Here is a 25498-nt window from a genome sequence, read left to right as displayed (position 1 = left end):
CATGCAGGGTTGGCTGGGATCTGGAGGCTTTGCACGTCACACTTTTATGTTGTGTCTTCACCTTGGCTTTACAAAGTGATTCCAAAGGCAGGCATTTTGAGGTAGGGTCATGGGTTTCTGCATTTGTTCTTTTGCTTGCTATTCAGTATTTTTTTAAAAGATCGTGGTTCAACTCCCACATTAGGCATCTGGAGGTCCTACCTGCCTCGAGTTCCAAATTTCTGGGTTTGCCGTCTTGGCTGCAGAGGTGGGTTCTTTATGCAGGGTCTTCTCTTTGCAGTCTGTTATGTTCTTAGAATATGTGTGTTTACTGTCCTGGGATTTTTTTTGGTGTGGTTTCCTGTCCTGAGTGTCTATGTAGGCTGCTGATTTATTGATACATGCTGATGTTTGCAGTGAGGCACGAAGGTCTGAAGTCCCACTCTGCCATCTCTTTTCTGTTTTTCTGGGTTTCTGATCTGGATGTATCTGGTATTTTCTTTGATTGCGAGGTACTTTGACTTCAAGTGTGTTTTCAAGCATTATCAAGGGATGAGGGTATGTGCCTGGGGTCATTACATCGGTTATACTGACTTGGTTCTGCTATGCCTTCTTTGAGTGATATGCCTCAGAAGTGGTACGACAGCATCTTCTCTTATATCTGGGTGTTATTCTTTATGTCAGTATAGTCAACATTGCTATGCAGTTTGCTTTTTCGGAATGATACCAGAGATGAGGTCGCTTATTGGGAGAAAAACAACTTTTTTTGCTGCCATCCTGTGGGCATTTTGGGAATAGAACTGGTGAAGGGAAACTTTTTTACTTTTTGATGTCATTTTGAAAGGACCCTTTAAGCCACACGGGTAGCTGCAGGCATCACTGTCTCTCATTGTCTCCAGTGCTGTCTGTCTGTTGCAGGTGTCAGTGCCTTCTATCGGTGGGGTAAGCAAGTTTGTATTTCCAAACACAACACCATCTACATGACTGTCTTAGAGTTGAGTCATTCCCTCCTCCTTTGTCATTCCTGAAGCTTATCTGTATCATCACGCTGTCTCCCAGATCACTGAGGGTTCAGGGATGTTTCTTTCTTGATAGGAGGAAATTCTGATATATTTCCGGCCTGGTGGATTCTGTGTGTATGTGAACGTCAATATTTCCTGCCTGGAGAAGAAGTTATTTCATGTTATTTTTTCTTTAATGGTTGATTATGTAACTGAGACAGGATATATTCTGCTTCTTTCCCTTTCAGGCATTTTCCTTTGGTAAGATAACTCCACTGTGGCAACAGTGACACTTCTGTATTCTGTGTGTTCCACTGTGCTTGATAGCTGACTTTTTGGACAGCAGCCTGAGATGACATCCATGAGTGCTACTCCTGCTCCCAGAGCAGATCTCTAGCCACAGGTCTGCTTCAGGGAGACGGCTTGCCAAAGTCCACTCACTGTTTATGTTGTCAGTCTCAGCAGACGTTCGATAGCTTGTTACTTTCGCCTCCCGTGTCTTATGGTTTTGGGGTTTGCCTGCTGAACGTTCACATATCAGTCCTGTTTTGGCCTCCAGTTGTAGCTATATTTTTAGCTCCGTTTTTTCTCTATGACTTCTGAGCTTGTTAGGTCAGTCCATCATGTTTCCCATTATGTACAGTGACATGGTGCTTTCTGTACTTCTCTGTGTACGGGTTTCTAATGTTTGTTTCAGCTGACGTAGACCTACCCATTCGGATGAGATCATCAACACAGGGTGCAGAGATGAGTAGGTGTCGAGGAAAATAATGGGCTCTCCTTTATTCCCTGTGTGCTCAGAAGAGCTGGTCATGGAAGATGGAGCGCTTGCCTGCTATGAGTTCTGAAGGTGCTCTTGGTGCAAGGTCGGGAAGGGGCTCCTCTTAGTTAGGGAAAATAATGTCTGTGTTGGGTTTGTTGGTGTTTTCTGTGTCTAGGTGCAGGCTGAGATGGAATGTTGATGCTCAGTGACTTCCGTGTTCATAGGGTTTCTTTGCCGTGGTAAGAAAATGTGTTGTTGAAGGTTTCCAAGTGGACGTAGGGTCACTGCCTCCCCTATGTCTATTTATTTGTTTATTTTGTGTGCTGTTCATTGAACCATGGGTCTACGGGAGGATCTGAGTGTTCCCTGCACATGGCACCATGTGGTGGGTTGACTGCTTTGCCTCTGGCGTATTGTGGACAGTGGTGGGTTTCTCCTGTTGGCGAATGTGGTTTAATGGTCTTTTTGCATTCTCAGTATGGGTGTCTGATGTCCTAGGCTGCTTTGGAATTGCCTTTCAGTTCTGTGTTTCAGAGTTTGGGCCCTTGGTGGTGCATAACTCAACTCAGTTCTGATGGATGTAACCTGGTTAGAAGGGCTTTGATATATGTCTCCACCGTGTTCTATGTTCACAGTAGGGTTCGTGTTCTGCTTCATGTCTGGGCACCTGTTTGGGGCTGGAGGCTGATGACCTCTGCCTGAGGGTGTGTGTGTGGCTTTCTAACATTGTCCCTGATGTTGGTTGTGTGTCACAGCTTGTTCATCCTTTCATATGACCCAGATCTGCTGCCATAGGCTCCACTTCATGGTAATGGTGTGATCACTGTGACACTAGGATCCTTGCTGTCATGGTGTGTGTACCTTTGAAAGAACTTCTTAGTATAGGCCAACTGGAAGAATAGAAAAGGGTTGCAGCAAAATCTGTAACTTGGGGATAGCACCAGTGCCAGGGAGCCTACATTGCGATTTGTTGGGGTTGGTTTTGGGCATCACTGAGAGGCCCCTAAGGTTTTCCTCCATGAACAGGCACAGAAAATTGTTTCACATGGTCATGTTTCCAGTAGATTTCTGTTGAGTAGTCCACTTGCTAAAAATAACAAAGTGCTGAGGAAAATGAGCACTTACATTGGGAAGTGGAGGCTGCAGCAGTTGTACACGCTGAAACTACTGCCCCTCTGGTTTTCCAGGACCTGCAACTGCTGTGCTCATTTGTTTTGTTACCTTTTTTTATTATAGTGGTGTTGGGGTGGTTGGAGACCTGAGGCTTTCAGAGCTCTCTTTTCTTCTTTTCTTTTTCACCTGGAGTTCAGAAAGGTTGTTATCAAGGTGGCTGTTTGGAGTTACGGTCTTGGCATCATTTGTTGGATTTTCCCTTTGTCTCATCGTGTGTTGGCTTGTTTGCTTAAATGTTTATTCTGTGGTGCTTGAGGACTTTATTCACATTTTCTGCAGTTCCGCTCCTGCCTAAGGTTTTCGGGGGTGCAGTGTTCGTCCCTGTATCCCACCTGTGTGTACTTTGTCTTGGTCACTGGGTGGGTTCCCTTAGCATGAGGATTGGTTTGAGGTCCCATACACTGTGTGTGAGATATATGTGTCAGCCTCTGTTCGCACTGTTGGATGTGATTTCTTGCCCTGGATGAGTGGATAGTGCTTTAGTGCGTGTGTTCTCTGTAGCTTGCTATCGATCAGAGAAGGGGGTGATATAGGCTTCGGAATAGGTTTGTTCCTGTCTTTAGGTTTCCAGCTGCTGAATGTCTTGATTCTATGTGTTTGTTTTGCCAGCTTTTCTTCAGTGTGGAAGTCAAGGTGTTTTAACACTGTTCTGTGCTGGGTGCTGTGGAGTCCTTATTTTGGGTTAAACCTGTCTTTTGTGCATAAAATGTGTCTGACAGCTCTTGGTTTTCCTGCCACCAATTGCATTACCACCGGACTTTCTCTCATTTTGCTCTTTGTAAGTATTGAGGAGTTTTAAGGTCGTGTCTTTTATTTGTACTTTGTTGGACTACAACCCCTTTATAGTGCACATTGGAGTATGCTGCAATAGGCTTTTTTGATAACCCCTGTAGTGAGTTTTTTGGTTTAAAGCACCTTTTCCATAAATGCCTGCTCCTCTCTTTATATTACTTCAGAATGACTGTCCGGGGCACCTTAAGTCTTTCTCAGTTTGGGAGGTGTCACAAAGGTGTGATGATGGGGCCCAAGGGTCATGGGAGTGCAGGTAGTAATTTTTTCCTGGGAGGATATCTACTATAACTTCAGCAGTTCTGAGGTATGTGGGCAGTATCTGAATTCTCCTGTCTAAACCTCTCACTGCTTCTGCGAGTGCTCCCTGCCCTTCACGGTCACGTTAGCATGAGATGCTGTTTGTGGTGCCTGTGCTCTCGCCTCTTACTCTGCTTCCTCATTATGTCGGCCCTGGGTTAGTGGGAAAGTGAGTGGTGTTTTCTTGGGGGAAAGTGTCCATGCTCTCCCTAATAGTCAGATATACACCTCCGTAGTGTTAGGGAACCCATGTTTGTATATGCTGAATACTGGTGCGCTGAAGAAGGACCCCGTATGTCGTCAGAGGTCAAGTGCGTCTGCACTTGGACCACATTACTGTTTTCTTACTCGAGTGCCGCCACCTACAGGGCATGTTGGGGTTGCACCTGACCTGCTCTCCCTGCCTGTGGTCCTGATCGATCATTTCACCTTCCTGGAATGCATAGAAAGGTGTCTTCTCTGCCCAGAGAGGTTGGGGTGAAGGTGCTTGGAGGGTGATCTGTTCTCTCCTCATAGCCAATGAGAATTACACGTGTATTGCCAGTAGTTTCAGTGCTTCATCCAGGGATTCCTCCACAGGGTGAGAGGACATAGCAGTCTTATTTATGACAGGGAATCTCTGTATTCCTCAGAGAGGTGCGTTGAGATAGTCAGCGCAGTAGGATGTGCACTGACCGCACATTCCAGGATTTCAGGAGGGTTCCCTATAGAGTTAGTGTGCCATCTCTCCCTTTAGGTCTGCCTGCCAGTACTCCTGAGTGTGCCCCCTGGCCCCAGTGCTCATATCCTAGGGCAGGTTAGCCCGTATGGGTGAATCCATGTTGGCTCCCATGTCAGACCTCCATGTTCTCTCGGTAATCCCTCAGAACTGCAGGACTGAGGTTCTGTGGCATCATCCACTACTCTGCCTTCCTGTAATGTGTCCACTCACAGTCAAAGGATGTGGTCATAATCTGTCACTGATGTTTTCCCAGGGAGCATGCTTTCCTATCCCCCTTGTGATCCAGTGACATGTTTGCAGGACGTGTCTTCTGAGTTCCTCATCTAGATCACCCAGCTCCATATATGAGGACTGCAATTGCATGTTCACGTGGTGGTGAACTGGATAGACCTACAGACTGAGAGGCAGAGGACCCAGGGTTGAGACTCCAAGATTTCTAGCCTGAGCAGTGGCTCATGCAGCTTGAGTCCTGGTTCCTCAGCTTTACTGTGGGCTCTGTGGTTTGAACGTAGGTTCATAGACATGAGTTTAAGGTTGCGGGATTGTTCCCAGGGGTCGTCAGCCTGAAGGCTGAGGTTGCTGGCTTGAGCAGCAGGTTCCTTGCTGTACTGTAGGTCCTCCCCTTCATGGTAGATATGAGAAAGCAGTTGATGAATAGGTAAGGTGCCTCAACAAAGAAGAGATGCTTCCTATTTGTTTCCCTTTATGTTTGTCCATATCTATCCCTTCCTCATTCTCTCTCTCTGTCTATGTAAAAAGAAAAAGAATGGTACCAGGCAATGCTCATCCTCTTTCATTCATTTCTAAGACTCAAAATGGAAGTGACAGGTGACCCGACTTTTTGGTGGGAATCACAGATTAGATGATAGGCTGTACACTTTCTGAGGTCATTCCTTTGTAACTACTAACATCATTCAGAAGTCCCATGACTGGGCTTTGTAGTCCTTGACAGTGTGATCTCTTCTCACTCTCGGACCTCTGCCGCCTAACACTGTATTTTGAGAAAAGTGCCTGAGAGGAGGGCACCTGAACAAAGGAAAAATTTCTGGTGCCCTCTAGTGGACTCTTGGGAATAGCGCTCCTTCACAGAAAGTGTGCCACTTGCGTGTGAATATGTAGATGTCCCTGAGGTTTCCCACATAGTGAAGAAGTGATTATGGTGTCATTGTGTATGTTCAAATTTTGTGTACGATCCATAGTTGGACTAATAGGCTATGAGAGATTGATTGCTGTGACATAGCTACTTTCTGAAACTGCTGTAGTGCTGAAATGGAGGCTATATTCTTGAAAAGGGAAGGAATACTTTGGGTCACTCTGTTTAATTTTCCTGTGTGGGACAGTAGAGTGTGTTGTGACCCCGGATTTTCTGACCATTTCCTCTGACCTAGATCTTTGCCTTGGCTTCTTATAAGTGCCTGCTTGCAAGTATAGCTTCTTTTATTTGTTTTCCTTATTTTTTATGTAGTTATTCTTCATTCACTTTTGTACTTTCTTGTTTTCTATTGATTTGTTTTCCCCTTTATTTATTTGTTTTCCCTTTATTCACTTATTAGGTTATTTAATTAATTAGTTAATAATTTTGATTCCCTTCCTTTGGTTGTTCCCTCACTACCCTCTTAGGTAGTAGTGAGTGTCTTGCCCCTGTGCCTGATTCAGCTGTTGCAGGGGGAGCTACTCCTTGCTCTTCATCTCTCAATCTTTACCATGCAGCAGACATCCTGTTCATAGCTGTGAGATCTTTGCCCAGAGCATATCCTTCTTGGGCTAAAGTGAATGGGGCAGCTTTTTTGGTGTGTGCTTTATTTTTTGGTGTGGTTCTAATCTGAGGCTCTCATGAAGTTCAATTAACATGAGCTTCTATTTTTATATCGTGATGTATGGAACTAACATGAAGGGTTCCATCTCAGCGTGGGTCACCCTGTTTCTAAGTTTTACTCTTTGTGGCCAGAATCATGTCCAGGAAGAACTTGAGCATCAAAGCCCTCGGTCCTCCGTTTGGCCTCGCAGTGCTCCCCAGAGCCTCCACTGAGCGTGTGGGGTCCTGAATTTCGCTGTGGTGTATGTTTTGTGTCAAGCCTTCTCCTGTTAGTCTGATGAACGAGAACCATCAGCTTGGGATCTTCTGTTCTGCAAGTGTGGGATCCCTTGTCGCACAGTGATGTACGCTGCCATGCATTCTGCATTTGGGGAATATCACTTGATTAAGGGTCAATGGAAAAGGATACATTTTTTTGCTGCCTTCCTGTGAGGAATTGGGAATTAATAGCACTTTGCTAGAGGAAGTTTTCTTTCACCCTTGCTGCTGTTTTGCAAAAATAGTTTTGAAGGGCCATTCCAACTTCCTTCTGCAGTGTCTGTGAATGTGTCAGAGGAAGGGCTCCAGCCAGAGAACATGGATTCATGTACATGATGCCATGCTGAAGCCAGTCACCGCATAGTCAAGCTGGATGAGCATTTGCCAAATCCAGTGACCTCAGGGTTTTGATGCTGGGTCTTCAAAGAGTCCCAGGTTCATGTACTCTCCACTGCATCACCACCTGGTCAGGCTGTTCTTCAACTTATTTCAAATGGTGAGGGGAAAATAAGACCATATTAGTAAACATCTTGTTGATGTTTTCATTTGTATCCCCCCAAATTTATAGACATCTTTGGGAAATTGACATCATTCTTTGTATATTTGTTTTTATGAGTTTGGTTAGATTGAAAATTAGATCAGTAATAGTATTTTTAATATGTTCTGTGAGTTAAAGTCTGGCGGCATGGTGTTTCAAGAATGAGAAGCTTTTTGTAAGTGATATCATGTCCCCTTAGAGTCACCTGAGAGATACTGTCGAGCACTTGTTCAACACGTTAAGAAGCAGGTCTGTAGACAATGGATTGTGGAAAGTAAAAGATGAAAAATGTCAGTAGCTAGTTCCTTTGTAGCACCAGTAGGAAAGATTGAATTATGAGGCAAGGACAGTTGTCTATAGGGGATTCAGTGGGGTGAGGCATCAGATATGCTGTTCCCTAAGCAGGCAGGGTTTTTTGGATCTGCCCATTTGACCCACAGGGCACTCATGCTGCCGGTGGTCAGGGAACGCTCAGGATGATGGTGTCCAGTCGGGTTGTTTGTGAGACAGTGCTCGCTGCTTCAGGCGGTCCGGTGTACAGTTGCTGAGGCAGTGAAGCGCATCTGAGCAGCCTCCCCAGAGGCGTCTGTATGGGGATGGGACATGTGTGAATGCGGAAGAGAGGAGAACTGAGGCAGAAAGACAGTCAGTAAAGGGCCAGTAGAGCAATGGGGCTGCACGTTAAGTTGTGTTGCTGTTGCTTATATTTCATTTATTGATTTTAGAGAGAGAGTATTGGGGGAGAGAAGGAGAAGTAAACCAATTATTGTTCCATTAGTTCTTTCTTGGCGTTCCCATGGGTAAGGTGTGCGGGACAGCGCTGTGTGCAGCCAGCTACTGTGATTTGGCTTCTGCACTTTAGGTCTCGGCCTCCAGGCCACTTCTTCCAAGAGAGGCGTTCCCAGGTTATTCGTGTCTGCTCCTGACAGCATTCTGTTCTTTTCCTGCATAGTAGTTTCCTGAATGTACAGTGGTATCTTTATTTCTTTATTTTCCCCTTAGCCACCTAAACCATGAGCCACAGGCCATCCTGTGTGTGCTGTGTGCACATCGTATGCCGGTGTCTATGTCTGACCCGGTACTGACCTAATTTACTGATTTAAGATATTGGCAAGTGAAGCACCTCTCTCAGCAGGGCTCCAAGGGGAAAATCCTTAAAGAAACAGTAGTGTCGCCAGCTGGTTCCAAAGTAGCTTTGGGGACAGTACTTCTTGTCCTGCCTGGTGGAAGCTCTCCACACCCTTGGGACACCGCGGCCAGGCAGCCCTCCCCTGGAAGCTTCCTCAGCAGAGGCCTCGCTGTGGCGTGGAAATCCGCCCTAGCCGGCCCGTTTAGAGACGCTCCTCCGGACCGCCGCCCCTCCCGCGTTGCCCCACCCCCTCGGCGCCCTGGGCCCCGGCGCGCAGCGTGGACGCATCTACACGTCCGCTGTTGAGGGGCAGGGTCTGAGGGCGGAACACGGGACAGCGCAGCTGGGGTGGAGATCTCGGCGATGGACACTCACATGGAGAGCACGGTGACCTGTAGCACGAGCACCTGAGGAGAAGGCAGCAAGTCCGTGACAGGTGACGAGGAGGCGGAGGAGGAGGAGGCACCGCCCTGGGAAGAGGGAGGAAGGGCCGGGGCCTTGCCAGGGGAGGGTCATTAAGGAGGAGGCGGCGAACGCAGCGGAGGTCTGAGCAGGTCGGGGCAAGAGGCGCACAGGCCGAGAAGGGAGGGCAGACGGGACTGCCCTGGGGGGGGCAGGCAGAGGGGGGTGCATGAGAGGTGCTGAGCTCGGAGCTCGGGGACGAGGTTTAAGGAGTTGATGAGCTTTGCTGAAACCAGATGAGCCCGCGCTCAATCCGGCAACCTTGGGGTCTCGAACCGGGGTCCTCGGCATCCCAGTCCGACGCTCTATCCACCGCGCCACCGCCTGGTCAGCCTCCCCCCCCCCCCCCCACCGGTGAGTTTAATATCCAGTCTTTCAGCTTCTCACAGGCGGGGCAGGGCAGGCACGAGGACGTGGTCAGGCAGGTCCGGGGTATTGGCATCTGCGGCGGGTAGGGTCTGAGAGGGTGCGTAGCGAGAGGCTCCTGGCTCACCTCCACATCAGTTTCCTTGTCCTCCGGTGTCCCTGGGGCGCGGTACGAGGAAAGGGCTTTACTTGTTCAGAGCTGCGTGGGAACAATTAACTAAGGTCATGTGTGTGGGAGCCGCCTGTGCCACCTCTGAGGGTCCGTAGGCTTGAGGAAGGGAGCATGTAGGACCTGGCTGCATGCAGGTGGGGAGTTATGAAAGGAGCTTCCTAATTCCCAGACCTTTGCTGTGCAGTTGCTGATGGTGGGAGGGTCCCTATGCACCTCACAAAACCTGTATTTGTTGCTACGTTTATGTCTTACCAGGTGTCACTTCATCAGATGAGTCCTTTTCTGGGTTTGTAAGGAAAGGGAAAGGCCTGAGAAGACTCGATGTAGTTGTGGTTTCCGTCCATGAAAGGAGGACGCAATTCACGGTGTTTGGATGCAGCAGGGGCCTCAGGTGTTCCCCTAGGGAGCTGAGGAATGACTAAGGGATGACAGAGCAGAAATTGGTGTTTTTTTTGCTGCTGTTTAGATTTCAGAGCGTTGTCACCATGATGACAATTTTGGATGTTGTTTGAGTAGGTATTTTTTTGTCCAAGGGCATCATGTATGAGTACACAGTATAGTGTTTTTTTCTGGTCATTTTATTTTTGCAGTGTTGAGTCGTAAGGCGACACTATTTTTATTTCCTGGAGTTTATAGTTAAAATAAATTGATGGTGCACGTGAGGCACAAGACACCCTGAGCACTCTAGGAAGGAGAAACTAGCCCATAGGTTTGGGGTGGGGTGGGGGGGGTTAGGGAACAGGCGGGATACGGAAGAAGCTGTGGGAGTCCGTGGGGCCCGCGTGTTCCCAGTCGTCTCACATGAGCGTGGCCTTGATTCCCTTTGGGTCGAGACCCCCGACGACTGGCAGTGCCCGGTCCCCACCCAGCCTAACCCCCTCCCACACAGCGGGACCTCCCCCTACACTCAGACGCACGCCATGTAGCGGGTCGTTGGAGTAAGGAGTGTGCAGGCGCCCCTCAGGAGCGCTTGCGTGTGCCGCCCTAAGCCGCCCCTCCCCGCAGCTGCCTGCACGAGGCCACGGTTCAGGACATCCCCGTGGTCCCCTAGGCCAGCGTGGCCGACGTCCAGGCCATCATTAGCAACTCCGCCTATGGCAAATTCCGGAAGCTCTTTCCAGAATGAACAGACGGGTGGCCTGGACCCTGTCGGGGACTGGAGAGAGAGACAGGTCCGCAGGCCAGGAGTCAGTGGGAGACGGGGAGGGCGACGGGCGCTGCCTGGTCACCGCATCACGTGGGCTGGCTCTCCTCCCGAGGTTGCAGTCGTGAAAGAAGGAGAGCCCAGGCCTCTTGGTTGCGACTGCCCTTGTGCAAAGAAAAACAAATGCCTGGCATCGTTTCAAGAAGCAGGAAGTTGTGCCTTGGCGCAAACCCGCCACCAGGAAGGCTACACACGCAGATGCCCCACAACAGACCTGGGCGCACAGCTGGCGCCTCCCACTGTTAGAGACTCACTGCTTCCTTGGGTGGAGAACACTGCAAGATCTACCGCAAGGCCAAGGGGAGAGGTCTCTCCTTCCCTCACAGAGAAAGCGATGAGGGGTTGTCCAGCAGACTTGAACCCAACAGGACGGGGGCATGAGGGGAAATAAAGGAAGCTCTGCCCCCTCATGAGCATGCAGAGGGGTGTGCGCTACCTGTCCTCACACCGCGGAGAGCGAGTTGTTCTGTGTGACTCCGTGAGGCTCATGCTGCCAGACAGGACCGTCACACCCACACTCCACCCCCTAACTATTCCGTCCCAAACCTTCCCACCCCAGCCCCCTGGCCTGGCTGTGCTGGGAAACTCGGTTTGGTAAGGTGTAGACACAGTCCCCTCAGGTGTCCCTGTCCCCACCCTCAGAACCCGAGCTGTTCACCTGAATGGGCAGGTGGACTTTGCAGATAGGATCCAGTTAGCACCCTGAGACGGGAGGTGAGTCTGCGTTCCCCGGGCAGTCCCGGTGCCAGTACCCGGGTCCTAACCAGAGGGAAGCAGCAAGACCAGGGTCAGAGACGTGCAGGTAAAGCTGGAAGCCAAGTCAGGGAAAGGTCAGGACGCCACGGGGCTGGCCTTGCCGGTGCAGGAAGGAGCCACGAGCCAAGCAACGAGGTGCTTCCAAGCTGGAACAATGGGGCCTCCGAGTGTCCCCTGCAGTGTTGGGGAACCAGCCCCACAACACTTCCCCTTCCCGTGGCCTCTGGGGGAACCAGCCCTGCTACACCCTGACTTCAGCCCCGGGAGACCCCTGCAGACTCCCGAACCCCAGACTGAGAGAACAGTGACATGGCTGGGTGTTACAGTGACCTCAGGACCGCTGCACACGGGGATCCTGGGTGCAGGACAGACAGCACACAGGCTCCTGAGGCTATCCACCGGTGACACGGCCCTACCCTGCTATCCCTGTGAGTTGGGCTCCTAGGGACCCTGCAGGCCGAGTATAGAGTGGGCTGTGGTCCTGGCTGCCCTGTCCGATCCACAGGGTGGAGGTGCTGTAGGACGCCCGCGTGGCCCTGTGGTGACAGGACAGCCGCATGAGCCCAGGCTGCAGAGCATCTGCTGTGTGTGTCCATTCAGCCCAGCCCTGGGGATCAGCCCCCGCAGGTCTCTGAGCTGTTGGGGCTTTGAGGAGACCACAGGGGTGGAGGGCATCCTCCTGGGGTGTCCTCAGGTCCTGCCTAGTGAGCTGCAGCCAGCAGCCACCTGGGGGCAGCACTGTCCCTTTACGGGCTGCCTCAAGTTCTCTCCTGGCTGCTGCCCACACCCGCTCATCTAGTTCTGGGCTTCATCTGCTGCAAGCCACTTCCTCTCTGGCTCAGGGAAACGGGGCCGGGTGGGGATTCTGGTCTTGAGCTGGCTCTCCTCTTGGTACCCCCATGGCTGGCATCCCTGTCCTCACTCCTGGAGTTGAGGAGGAGAGAACTCACCCCAGGGCTGCCTCAGGCACAGCCTGGCACACTGCCCCGTCCCGACAACATTGCAGGGGCTCAGCTCAGTGGGGCCGCAAAGAGGAGGATGAGGTTGGGGTCTTGGGGCCCCAGAGAGCAAACATTGGGCTTCATGTGGGAGAGAACCGGTGCAATACCACTCCGCACCACTGATGGTCTTGTCCCCTCCAGGTTATAGGGTCCACTGGGCTCTGACCCTGAGAACAACCACAAGGGGGAGGGAGGAAGAGAGGGAGGCCATTGTGTCATCAGGGGAAGGTGGGCTGGGCTGGGCAGACCAGGGGTGCCCACCATGTGTCTGACGAGGCAGTGTTTTAAGAGAGAGATCCCAGGTCAGCATGTGTTTGGTGGCTCCTTCACAAATATTTATTTAGCAGCTTCGTAGTGGCAGTTTCTGCCCATGGCCTGGAAGTCAGTTCGCCCAGTATGTCCTGCTGGAAGAACGCGTCCCTTTAACATAAAGTCTGGAGAAGTCATCTTTGCAATTACATGCAAACATTTGGTTAATGGCCCTTAGGAAGCTGAAGGTATTGCGAACCTCAGAACTCTTTATAAATCAAAGATAAATGGGAGGAAAGGGGACACAATTCCATGTTTAAAAATAGCTCCCCAGGACCCAGACACAGTTCACATTTCTGAAGCTCCTTCATGTGTAATCTCAACACCTGGGTTGTCTGACCACAAAAATCTGTGTCAAAGCTGAGTCTCATGCGTTTGTTGTTCTCTGGGAGGAAGTCACTGCTGTGGATGGTTCCTGGCTCAGGCACAACCGAGGGAAATGTAGGTGTGCAGGGGGTGATAGTTGCTACATTAGTGACACTGTGAGCCGTCTCAGTGTGCATCCCTGACACCTGGTCTGCTGTGCCCGACCAGCAGAGCTGGGCCTGAAGTCCCAGTGTGGTTCCTGGCTCAGGATCTTAGGGCCTTTGTGACACAGCGGCATCTTGGCCACCAAAGCGTGAGCAGGGTTGTCTTGTGAGAGAATACAGTCCAGCAGGGGCTGAACAGAGTTTGTGCTGAGACACCGAAAGCAGCGGCTGGTGTGAGCCTGGAGAAGGGATCCTGTGGTCCCAGTTAGCTGTCCTGGCAGAGGCGCCCGTGTCCATCTGGGATCATCCGCACAGTCCCAAGACTCACCGCCGTCTGGGTGCCATGATGCCAACTGCTGCAGCTGGGGCCGCCAAGGAGGCAGAAGGCGCTCTGGCCACATTCTCACCCTGCTGGCTGGATGCTTGCATGAGACAGAGAGACAAGAGAGGCTGCAGGAGGACAGAGGACACACGGTCAGCACGCAAGCAGCCTCTTCTTGAGATTGATGACATTGCTGACAAAGGTGTTGGCACCGATGAAGTCTCCCGCAATGATGTTGGTACAACGTGCGCCCGGGCCCAGGCACTGGTCCCACACCCAGGCCTCGACCTGTGGCAGGCTGGGCAGTGTCAGCCTCCACAGGGACTCGGATGATGCGCCAGGATGTACTTACTGTAGATTTTCCGTCAGGTTGATGCCGGCTACAAAAAGCTACTTGCAATGGTAGGGGTCGCTGCCGTTCACCTGTGCCCTACCTGCGCCCCACCTGGGTCCCACCTGTGGCCCACCTGGCCCATCAGCTACCACCGTCCCTGCCCCTGCGGTCATCCCCATGGTCCAGCCCCTCACACCAGCACGGACATCTCTGGCCCCACAGTGCTGTCAGATCACCATGCTCCTGCTACGGAGGACTGTGGGTGAGAAGTTACCTGACATGTCCACATCCTGACCCCGTGAGGTACACAGATTAATAGCCATGTGACTCCCAGGTAGCACACCAAGCGTAACACACAGCTGCCCTCTCACAGTGCTGATGGTGACAGGAGAGTGGGACTCCGGAGGCCCAAAGTGGCCACAGACACAGCCACGCACCCTGACCATGGATATGGAGCAGTTGAAACCACAAATTCCTTTTGTAAGAAAATCTCCTTCAAAACACAGACACAACAGTGCAAAGCAGCCCCGCCTCTGAATCAGCTGGAGTCGTGTGTAGCTCGTGTGCGCAAAAGTGCCCATGTCCTTGCAGAGAGTCATGGGCACTAGATGAGGAGGCCCGGGCGAGAAACACATGGGATGCTGTGCGACGTTGGAAGGGACAGAAAACTCCAGAACTGCACGCTCTCCTTGCTCAGAGCTGGCGGCTGCCACGGCAACACCCAGACCTCATGCAGCTGAGCCCTAAAACCACACATGCATGTGTGCACACACACAGACACCCACGATGGATGTGCACCCACCTGAGCGGCCGCAGCTCTTCATGTGCTCCAGCTAGTGAATCAGCTTCTCGGGCTTCACCTGGTTGCCCCACCAGTAGGGGCTGGCTGGCCACAGCTCCCGTGCCGGTGCTCGGTGCCCTCATCATGGTAGGACAGGAGGACCTGCTCGCCCCATGCCCAGAGCTGCTGCAGTGTCGGAACCTCCTGTGGTGGCGGTGGGGTGACGTGTCAGGGTTGGGAGGGGACATCAGGTCTCTGCGAGGACAGTGGGGCGATGGGGCATCTGTGTCGGTGTTGTGGCATCTGGATTGTCACAAGGACACAGACACTCGTTTTCCTGGAACAGAGCCTGATGCTCCTCACTGAGTGACCGGGACATGAGGCTCACTGAGAGTCAGGCTGCACATGAACAGAGGGGATTTAGGTACAATGAGGTAACTAGGAAGGGTCCTGATCCCACAGGACTGCGGTCCTTATAAGAAGAGAAGGTGAGGGCACAGACACAGAGAGACAGTCATGTCAGGACACGGGGAGGAGACAACTGTGTCTCACTGAGAAGAGAGGCCTCAGGAGGAACTAGCCCTGCCCACATCTGGGTCTCAGACTCCAGCCCCAGAACGAGGTGAGAAGAAGCCCTGTGGGGCTGGTGCTCCCAGGCTGTGCACCCTGTTGGGACAGCCTGGGACACAGGGATAGTCACCCTGCTCACAGGGAACACACACTGTGGCAACTTCTAACAGGTGCTAAGTCTGACCCAGTCTCCAGAGAAGCTTCCAGAAGACCATGTCAGTAGCTTCACTGACACCAGGACTACCTCAGCATCAGGTACGGTGAAGACTCACCCCCTTCCATGACCTGTGTGTGGAGGTCGTGCCTGCCTCACCCATTGGGGTACCACACACCCTTCTCACCCCTCAAGGACACCGCATGCCCCTCTTACCCCTTGAGGACACAGCATGTCCCCAAAGATGTTCTTGACACAGGTGACCAGGTACTCGTGCAGGTCGCCTGTCATGTCCTCGAAGCTGCTGTAGGCCAAGATGACCACCTCCCAGGGTTGGTTCTCCTGCCACTCCGCGATCTCCGTGAGCGTGTCCTGGGCAGTGGACAGGAGTGCACAGGGTGTCATGGCCCGTTGAAGGGGCTCCCTACAAAGCTCACTGGACAGGTGGCTCAGGTCGATCCTGAACTAGTAAACACATAACACCTGGCTGCCCCCACGGAGCTCAGCTGCCCAGTGACGGCCGGGCCACTGCTGTGGGTGGAAGTGTGCAGATGCGTGTGCATCTGTGTGAGTATACGTGTGTGTGTATGCTTGTGTGCACTGTGTGCCTGCCCTCCAGAGGACACTGCATAAGCGAATGTTAAGTTCAGGGAGCGTGGCCCATGGAGTGAGCTCCTGCGGATGGCCCCCCAGGCCCTGAGGTCTCAGGGGACGTTGGGCACCTGTGATGCAGATGGGGACCATCATAGTCTGACTTTAGAAACACTGGTCTAGAAGCCGAGAGGAAAAGGGACCGGAAATATCTAAACTAGCCCTGGCTGGACAGCTTGGTTGGTTAGAGTGTCGTCCCGAAGCACAGGGTTTACTGGTTCGATGTCTGGTCAGGGTACATACAGGAGCAGATTGATGTTTCTGTCTCTCTCTTTCTCTGTCTTGATAAAAGTTTCTTTTTTTTCACAAAATAAAATAAAATATCTAAATTGGAGGCAGAACGACAATGACGGACTCAGTTTTGCAAAACCTCAGGCAGCCTGGAGGAGGCAGGGTGTGCTGGCTCGGGGAGGGGGGCTCAGAAACACAGGAGGGTCAGCAATTCCCAGTGGCCGATCACTGGACATCAGCCACATCCCGTCCCAAAGGACTGTGTGTGCACACCCTTAGCGGTTGTCTGTGTCCCCGTTACAGGCTGGTTGTGTCCCGTGCGGAAGGACCGTGGTGTCCATCACTGTGCGAGGCCTCATTCTCCCCCCCCCCATGTACCTCGACCAGCCTGGCCGTGTGCGTCATGTGCACAGAGTGCAGGTTCTTCTCGGAGCCTCCAGCACGTGTGTGATGCACAGGGCCTGGTACCACACCCCGGCATCCAGCTGCTCCGTGACGTTCAGCACCTGCTGACAAAGGTTGGTCACCTCTGCCTGGACGACAGGCAGCTCCCACCAGCTCAAGCTGCCTTGCACGTCTGTGCCCGGTGTGGCTGTGCCAGCCCATGTCAGCTCAGACTGTGCATTCAGGACCCACTGTGCAGGGGACAGTGGCTGCTGAGGCCACAGGTTGTACCTGGGGAGGGCCTATCCTGAAAAGCGCAGGGCTGGCCCCTGCCATCAGCGCCCCCCCCAGCTGACCCCAGATGGGCCATTCATTTAGGGTCCCCCAGGCAGCCTCTAGCCTCTGGAAGGCCCCTACCCCTGAGCAGCAGCAGCCCTCCGGGACCCTCATAGAACAGCAGTAACACTACAGAGGTGAGAGGTAACATGCTCTGTCACAAAGTAGGGACAGAAAAGCAAGAAGTAACGTGGAAACGGCCCCACGTCTGCGTGGCCAGGAGGGAGCTGGGTTTCCCCCATGGGACTCCGCCAGCTGAGGGAAGGGGCCAATGTGTGTGGAGCAGGACAGGGGTGCAGGACAGACCTACTGTGCGTGCAGAGGGGCCTTAGAAGTGTCGCCATGGTCCGTGGCCCTACTCCCTGAAGCAGACACCCTGACAGGGCTGGCAAGTCACCCACTGCACCAAGGCCAACCTCCCCCTGACTGAGCAGGGAGTGGATGGTACAAGTGACCCTGGGCCAGTGCATGCTGACTTTGCTCTGGTGCTGGACCCATGGCCCAGCCAGAGCCCCTAACAGCAGGGTTAAGCCCACCAGGTGTCTGTGACTTCCCTGTTCCTGTGACTCCTGCATGGGAGCCCCCCTGGTGATGGCAGTTGTGTCACTGAAGTCACAGGCGCCTGCCCTGCAGGACAACGAGCCTGCCCCAGTGCCCTCCCCGCAGGCTGCGGTGACTGTCCTAGCTGCATGCATTCCTAGGCACCTAACCACGCTTAGGAATATGGCTTCCCCACGTCCCACACTGGGCTCTCCCCCAGGCACGCCGGCTGGCCACACGGGCAACTGAAACTCAGAGCAAAGCAATCACAGAGGACGCAGACCACAGCCCGGGGTAGAGGATGGAGGGTGTGCTGCTTGTCCAGCTGCCTATTGTGTCCAGGGATGGAGCAGAGAACAGAGGCCCGGAGAGCAGAGTCCTGGGGTAAGCTGCCCCTGGGGCCCCTCAGCTGCGCCCCATGCCAAGACCACAGTCTGCTTGACACCCTGCTCACAGCCTGGGCCGCCCTGGGTGACTCAGGAGGCCCCTTTCTCTCCATGCCTCACAGGGATGCCCTCCTCCCCTAAAACCTCCAATTCAAACAGGGAGGATGGGCTGTGAGTGACAGGGTCATGGCCCAAATGGGATTACACAGGACAGACTTCACCATCTCTGAAGACATGGGACAAAATATTCCTCGCTCCCCTGTTGGACCTCTCACCTGACAAAACATATAGGACAGGCATCTTTCCTTTTCCCTGTGTGTGAGTGTGTGTGAGCATGTAAATGCCCTGAACGAGGCTCTGGCCAGCCCCCCAGCCCTGAGTGGGTGTGACCTTTGAGTGGCTGTCAGCAGGGTACCCCATTCTGGTCCCAGCTGACTGTGTAATAACCCTGCTCTTTGTCTCCTTCCTGAGGGCAGGGTTCTGGGTTGGCAAGACCTTTGTTTTCAATTCTTTTCCCCTGAAAGGTGAGAGAGAAATCCCAGGGAAGCAGGAGGCGGCTGCACAGAGGAGTTGGTGGCATGGATGCTCACCTGGGTGATGAACCACTTGAGCACCATGGGCCAGGTGACACAGGGCAGGGCCTTGGCCAGAAGCTGCAGAAGCGGGGAGTCTGAGCGGGAGGTGGGGGACTTCTTGTTCAGGCTGTAGGTCATGATGTGGCTGCCTCTGATCAGAGTGGATGAGGCTACCATCAGTCCCTCCTCATGGGAACACTCAGAGAATACGCAGTACACGCATGAACATGCAGTAACACAGTCCCGGCCTGGGACAGATGTTGGCTCCAAATGCGTGCTGTCCTGGTCCCGCTGCCTGGGCCTGTATGGAAACGGGTCTTTGCAGATGTGAGGAAGTGAGTCATCCTGGGTCAGGGAGGCCCTGCACCCAGTAAACAAGGACCTTAGAAGAGACAGAGGAGGAGACACAGACACAGAGGAGAAGCCACATGGGGTGGGTGGCAGAGACAGGAGGGAGGCAGCCACCAGCCCAGAGATGCCTCGAACCCCAGGAGCTGGAAGAGGCAGGAGGGACCCTCCCTGGAGCCCCCTGGGGACTGCGGCCCTGGGACCCCTGGGTCTCAGATATCTGCTCTCCAGGAGTATGGGAGGGATTTATTTCTAAGAAATCAGATATGTGGTATTTGTCGTAAGGGTGACAGGAAATTCACAGAACTAAGCATCTTAGTTGCAGACAAGTGAAAACATCAAAATTCTCAATTATTTTGGCTTTTATATATTGTGTGGCATATGTTTCTTGTGTAAAATATGTGGGTCCATTTTATGGGGTGGGCAGAAGTAGGGTTACAGTTTTGAGTACATAAAGGTTTATCCTTGTGTCATTATTTACTAATTCTTGTGTTATTTTCCATACAAACAGCTGTAAACCTGCTTTTCCCTGTTTGTAAGTTACCCTTTATGTTCGTAAGTCTTTTCAAACAAGCAGTATAATCAAACTGGGGTTTTATTCAGCTGCTACAACAATGCTGGTGTTTTCTGCATGAGCTGTGACCCTGCCTCAGAGACTCCCCCTGCACTGACATTTGTGAGTGGCGGCTGTCAGTGCCCCTTCCCGGAACATGCTGCACAGCATGTCTGAGTGTGGGTGGCCCTGTCTCTCTGTGTCCAGGCTCTGACCATGTGCTGGGGACCTGGCTGATGTCTGACACCCAGCAGGGCCAGGAGAGAGCACCTGGCCCTCACCGCACCTGCACTGGCTTGCCTCGGTCCTGGGCGGCCGTCCGAAGGGCACAAAGCCTGCCTCCCCAGCAGTGCCAGAGGCCAGATCCCACCTCCCAGTGCAGCGGCTTCCTTCTGAGGCTCGGGAGCCCTGTTTTTGCCCTCCAGTCTCCTAAGTGCCTTGCAGTCCCTCCCTCTACCTGCAAAGCCAGCAGCCAGCGTCCCCAAAGCTCTGTCTCTGGGACCTGGCCTGGTAGCTCAGCTGGTTAGAGCATCGTTCCGACATGCTAGGGTCACAGGTTTAATCCCTGGTTGGGGTATATTTGGGAGTGACCAATGGGTGCACCACTAAGTGGAACAAGGAACAATAGCTTCCCCCTTTCTCCAAATCAACTGAGAAAAAACTTTATTCCCAGCCTGTTCTGGATCAGTGAGGGGACCTGGCAAAGCAGGCCTACCCCTGCCCCCAGGCCAGCAGGCTCACACAGGGTTAAACACAACAGCACAGGTGGCCTGAGGAGGCTTCTCCCACTGCCCTCTCTGCCCTCACCCCCCCTGTCCCCAGCACTCTCTGATCTCTGACCCCTGGCTGGCTGTCCTCACGGCCAGGGCCCTTGTTCAGCTCTGCCAAGCGGTCCGTACTCAACACCCCAGCAGGCCTGGTGCTGGGGTCCCTGGACTCACAACCTGGAAAAGACTCCTCACAGGTCCCCACATTGTGGACCCTCCAGACGCCAAGCGCAAAGGACACTGGCACACCTCGGACCCAGAGACAAGGGGCCTGCGAACCCAGGGTTTCTGCAACGGAGGGCTAGGCCAGTGAAGAGCAGCATCCCCACATCCTCTCCCAAAGCCACACTTCCCTGGGGTCCATGCACCTTGCAGGCCGTAGGTGGCAGAAGGAAGCAGACACTCGTATGTGAATTTGTGAATGCATGTGCAGGCATGTGATTCTTGGACCTTCCCCACCCTTGGGATGCACCCTGCAGCTGCACCCCCCGGAGACCCCCAGGCTATCACCTGGAATGGACAGATGGTGCAGGGGCACATCCCAGAGCCGGGGACATAGCGCTGACATCCAGTTCTTAGTGCAGGGCAGGCCCGGGAAACTGCTTGCCTCGCTCACCTGTGTGCCCTTCATGGGTGACCCCAGCGATCTGAGGAAGGAAGGAGCAGGTGCAAGGAACTTGTTATTACACACAGCAGCTGTGCTGAGAAAACAGACTTGTTCAGAGGTGGGTTGGAAGCTGGAGAGGGTAGGAGAGGGTAGGAGAGGGTGGAAGAGTGTGTAAGACAGAGAGAAAGAGGGACAGACAGGGGCAGTCAAGGAGGCAGGGAGAAACCCAGTCAGATGTAAGACTATTTCTACAGAGGCAGAGAGACAGATCGAGAGAGACAGAGCAGGGAGACCGAGAGACATGAGGAGAGACACAGTGACCCAGCAGCGCCTGAGCCAGATTCTCGGGGTGGCTGAAGCACGTGTCCCCTCTGCAGAGAGACCCCTCTCCCTGGGTCGCACCAACTCCCCAGAACCGTGGGAAGGGGCTCAGAGGTGAGCCACTGGGTCTGAGTTGTGGGGTTGTCCCTCCTGGGGCAGCGCCGTGGGGCCTCGGGTCAGTACCGCCCGTGGGCTCTGGCCCCTGTGGCGGAGTGCTGGGCTCTGATGTGGCAACTCTGCCTGCAGGAGGCTCCTGACCGACATTCACGCCCCCAGGAGGACTGGACATCGGAGGGCCGAGTCTGGGGACGTCACAGGCCCTGACGTGAGGGCTGCAGCCGCCACCTGAGCGTCTCCTGTCTGCCCGTGCAGTGGATGTTCCTGTGTTCTCGGGACGTGCAGAGGAGGTGAGCATGTTACTGCCCGGGCCACACTGGTCAGGACACACCCTGATGGTTCATAGGGACACCATAGGCAGGACTGGACCCCCAGGTTCCTCTGATACCAAGGAACCTTTGTGTCCCCATTGACATGGGCCTCAGGGTCCCCTGGGTCTCACAAGATGCTGCAGGACGAGGTAAAGTTCCCAGTCCCGCTGACCTGCCCTGCCCTGGCCGGTGAGACACCAAGCCTCCAGCTGTGAGCCACTGTGGTGCGGGTGGTGACTGGCCCCCGAGCCTCTCAGAAAATGGTTGGCAGGTGAAAAAGGATGGATGGGTCCACACCTGCCCAACCCTGGCCTTCCTGCCCTGGTCCTCATGAGGTACTCAGATACCCACGGCACCATTAGTCCAGAAAGCCCTGCCCGCGGGCAGCAGGGACAGGGGAGCTGGGCACTGAGTCCTCCCCCAGGCCAGCAGCCCTGAGCCCGGTGGGGCTTGTCACTGCCCCAGTCCCCTGGGTCAGCAGTTCTGAGCCCAGGAGGTTAACACCCTGCTGGCCACAGGGCACACAGGTCCCCTGCCTTCTCCCTCAGGGTCCCTGGGGTCCAGGTCCAGGCAGAGCCTGAGTGACAGGAGAGGGGACCCTGCAGGAGCCATCCTGTGCCTGCTGGCTTGGCTTCCTGTGGGGCCTCCGTCTTCAGACAGACCTCAGGGACTCACTCAGCTCCTCCGAGCCGTCCCTCCAGCAGAGTTTCTGGGCCTCTGCTCTGCGCTCTCTCCTCAGTATCGGGCACTTTGGAAAACATCCCCATGGACCTCAACTAGATACTGGAAACACCCACTCCTGGGAGGGGGACGAGGAGGGAGAGGAGGGGCTGCCACCTGGAACCCCTAAGTCCAGAGTAGGACCCCACCGTGGACAGTGGTCACAGGACACAGGACCGGGAAGGAGGCTGTCCTGCATGTGCATGGCCACTGCGTCAGTAGTCAGAGGACAGGAAGTGACCCGAAGGCCCGACCCCACTCTGACTGCCGTCCCTGCTTGTGGTCCCTTGGGCCCCAGGCCTGAGCAAACACGTCTTCATTTCAGCCCTCTGGTGGCTTCGTGCTCATGACCCGGGCCTGTGACCTCTGAGCAGCATGTCAGCAAGTGTCCATGTCCTTTCCTGAAGTGTCCGGCCTTCCTAGTCCTGAGTAGCCCTTGTCCCAGACCCTAGCAGGGTGTGCCGCCCGAGTGGGGGAACTGAGTTTCCTGGGCAGGTCTCGTTCTGGGGACTCACTCAGCCCTGTTACTGACCAGAGGCAAGGTGACCAGGACCCAGCAGGGGTTTCTTATCCTCTTTCCTCTCGGTTTCTCCTCTCTGGCACAGTGGGCTGTCTAGTCAGCAAGGTACCTTGAGCCCCCTTGTCCTTCTGCAACAAGAGGACAGGACCCAGCCATGGATGAGGTGGGAGGGGTGTTCAGGGCAGCCTGGGGGGCCGGCGTGTGGGGTACAGTCCTTGCCCCTTGGTTCCAGGCACCCCTACTCTGACCTGCAGGCCTCACGTGCCCCAGGGCAGCTGTGGTCTCAGGGACATACTGCTGCCTACCCACTCCCATTAGCCTCCTATCCAGCTTTATCCATCTCAGGCCCATCGGCTACTGTCCTCACCACCCCCGGTCACTCAGCCAGCTCCCCAGGGCTGTTGGGCACTGTTAACATCTCCCCTCTGTGATGTCTGGTCCGGCTTGGACCTTCCTGCCTCTAGTGGGGACTGGTTGGACACAGTCGTGCAAATATCCAAAAACTCTGAGTGACCCTGAGGGTGCTGAGGGGTACCCTGGCCATGGTCCAGTGGAGCACAGAGTGGGGCACAGGCCTGCACGACTCCCATCTGGTGCAGTGATGGGGCCGTGGGCCTCCATGTGGACAGGGAGGAGGGGAGTCTGATGGGGCTGTGACAAGGGCTCCCACCATCCTAGCTTTGCAGAAGGAAACTTCTGGCTCCTGGGTGCAGCCCAGTGACACCCACTTTGGCTGTGACCTCAGGACTGGGACAGAATCAGCCTGTGTGCCTTAGGCCACCGTGTATGGGTGTTGCGGGTAGGAATTTCCATGCTGAGCAAGGAGCTGCCCTCAGCCCTCGGTCCTCCTGGCCTTGTCCCTGGCCTGCTGGCTGCGTGGAGCCTCGGATACACGCGTCACCTTTGTCCCTGGGACCTTCATCTGAGACAGCAATCACGGCGTCCCATGCAGGTGTAAGAGGGTGACCTACCCACCAGTGACGGTTTCCCTGGGGGCTGATTTTGACTCTGCATGTTTCCAGGGTCCCACAATTGGGTCGTCAGGTCTGCGATTCTTCTGGGGTATTTGTGGCTCATTCATTTGTTCCCAGCTGTTTCCTCACAGTGTCTGAGCTCCGACTGCCTCCCACCCCTTCGGCTGTGAGGCAGCAGACAGCTTCCCCCTTCACGGGGTGGGGGGCTGTGTTCGGGTGTATGTGGTGTTGGGAGGTTGGCACTGTTTCTGCAGCAGGTTCTCAGTTTCCTCCCCCCTCCCCCAGAGGGCCCACCCCACCCTCGCCACCTGAGCTCCTCCCGGACCCAGAACCCCTCACTCATGGTGACTGCACCAGAACCTCCCCCCATGGGCCATACCCCCCCTCCCCGAGCAGTCTGTCCCCAAAATCCGGGTCCAGTCCAGAGGAAAAGGTGACCTGTTGGCTGACGGCAAGCATTTCTGTAGATTTTGTCTTGGGAAAATCTAAACAAGGTGAGCAGGGATGAGTACAGTGACCCCTGCTGAGGACACAGGGCCACCCCTTCACTGCATCCGCCTCCACCCCTTACCCAGGGGCGGTCATTGAACTTATCCCAAAGAGCACTTGTGTCCTCAGAAACACTGGAGTGTGGACACCCAAAGCTAAGGATGCTTTTGAAAAAGAGTAAGCACTTACACTACACACCCTAGGTGATCTGACGAGTCACGTATCACTTGTAATCCCATCACCCCACGTGTGTCCCTGTCACCCCACGATATCCTGGACACCACATGCATGTCCTGGGCACTTCTCCACCACTTAGTGCCCCGTCACTGGTTTCTAGGTCCTCGCTTGTCTAACAAGCACACCAGCTCTGTGTTCACTGCTCACGTGTCCTGTGCATGCAGAAACTTGTGAACAATTTATCCTGTTAATGGGTCTAAATCTGCTTCAGTCTTGATCACAGAGACCCTCAAGGGCAGAGACAGTTTCCTCTCACTGAGCTGCAGGCTTGGGAACCCTAGCAGCCAGGTGTGAGGCTGCAGCCCTCACAGGGGTTCCAGCTGCAGCAGCCCACATGGGGCCAGGCTCCTGTGCTTTCCTCCCAGCCTGGGTCCCCATTTTTGGCAAAAGGACAGTGGAAAACAGTAGGTTTCGAAATGGCCTTGAGTAAAATATCTAAGGATAAAAAAAGAAGTTGAAAGTGTTAAAAACAGCTCTTTATGACCGGGCGGTGGTGCAGTGGATACAGTATCAGACTGGGACGCAGAGGACCCAGGTTCGAAACCCTGAGGTCGGTAGCTTGAGTGCAGGCTTATCTGGTTTGAGCAAGGATCACAAGCTTCAGCTGTAGGTTGCCGGCTTGAGCAAGGGGTCACTGGCTTGGCTGGAGCTCCCCAGTCAAGGCACATAAGAGAAAGCAATCAATGAACAACTAAGGTGCCACAACGAATAAGTGATGCTTCTCATCTCTCTCCCTTCCTGGCTGTCTCTCTTTATCAGTCTCTCTCTGTCTCACAAAAACAGCTTTTAGATACAGTAGTGGGGAGACTGCAGGAGGGAAGGGGGTGGAGAAGAGGATGGGAGAGGGAAATAGATGGTGATAGAGGGAGACTGGATGTGGGGTGATCCTCCTCCCCCTCCTCAGATGTAGAAAGTACCCTAAGAGGAGGGAGAATGAGAATGTTATCTGCTGATGAGTTCGTGGGACCACAGTGCTTTCCATGTTCTTCGTGTTTCAATGTGTTGCTACAGGGAGAATATTTGTTAACATTTTGGGGGTTTATACTCAGGACACGTTGAGTGA

The 25498-nt window shown here is 53.8% G+C and overlaps 1 pseudogene; it reads right to left on the bottom strand.

Annotated features, from left to right (window-relative positions):
• Positions 1–13682: 13682 nt before the first annotated feature.
• On the bottom strand, positions 13683–22262 carry LOC136319327 (PI-PLC X domain-containing protein 1-like; annotated as a pseudogene).
• Between the last annotated feature and the right edge of the window lie 3236 nt (positions 22263–25498).

Source organism: Saccopteryx bilineata, chromosome 1 (assembly GCF_036850765.1).
Source record: "Saccopteryx bilineata isolate mSacBil1 chromosome 1, mSacBil1_pri_phased_curated, whole genome shotgun sequence".
In the NCBI taxonomy this organism is placed as follows: domain Eukaryota; kingdom Metazoa; phylum Chordata; class Mammalia; order Chiroptera; family Emballonuridae; genus Saccopteryx; species Saccopteryx bilineata.
The sequence above is the reverse complement of the archived record's forward strand: the minus strand, read 5'-3'. Positions and strand labels throughout refer to the sequence as shown.